Source organism: Schistocerca cancellata, chromosome 3 (assembly GCF_023864275.1).
Source record: "Schistocerca cancellata isolate TAMUIC-IGC-003103 chromosome 3, iqSchCanc2.1, whole genome shotgun sequence".
Classification (NCBI taxonomy): domain Eukaryota; kingdom Metazoa; phylum Arthropoda; class Insecta; order Orthoptera; family Acrididae; genus Schistocerca; species Schistocerca cancellata.
In genome coordinates, this window is record NC_064628.1 from 650806834 (window position 1) to 650807681 (window position 848).

Sequence of the window (848 nt, forward strand, 5' to 3'; positions counted from 1 at the left end):
CCGTTACAGCTCTGGAATTCGATTAACTTCCTCTGATAGACAACAATACAAAAATTCGTTCTGATGCCTCGTTCTCTCACTATAAAACGGACAAGGGTGAGCTCTATATGAGACTGTCCAGGGAAAGAACTGCATGCAACCTGTTCAGTATACCAATAACTTCAAAAAGGACATTGTTACAAAAGTCGGCTTCAGTGGAAAGAAAACGAAAAATATATGGTCATTTTGCAAAGCACAGGGAGAAAACGCGATTGACTGAAAAAAAATTATGGCTCATTTCAAACCAAATGTGTAAACATTATCGTAAGAAACTATCAGCCTCTGCAAGTACTATCGTTGTTCAGAATGACTACCAAGTGCTTTTATTTATTTATTTTTTTTTTTAGCTCAACAACGAGGCCAGCTTTCACCGAAAATTTATCATTTTGGTTTATACCCTGCTTTAAGTGAAGTATTCTTCCATTGCGTCGTATGTAGTCATGCATTTCCCTTCTGATTTACAGAAAAAAGGATTTTTCAAATATATGTATGTATTTAGCTTTCGTCCATTTCCAATACTGACTCTACGTGAAGATGACGCTAATTTAAGGGGAGACGGAAGGCAAGTGGGCTTCAAAAATTTGATTTTTAGATTTTAGTATATTTGAAATGCGTGGTCTTTCCTGCGTGAAACAGTTTTTGTTTTATATAAATACGACAATTTTTTCATGAGATATCATGATTTTCCTAACGCTCTGTGCAATCTACGGACGTTGATAGCAAGGCTTATGACCAGGTATGTCAGAACAACCCTATGGTACTAATGTCACAATTTCTAAATTAGAGTGCATGTTCAGAAGAGAATGGGG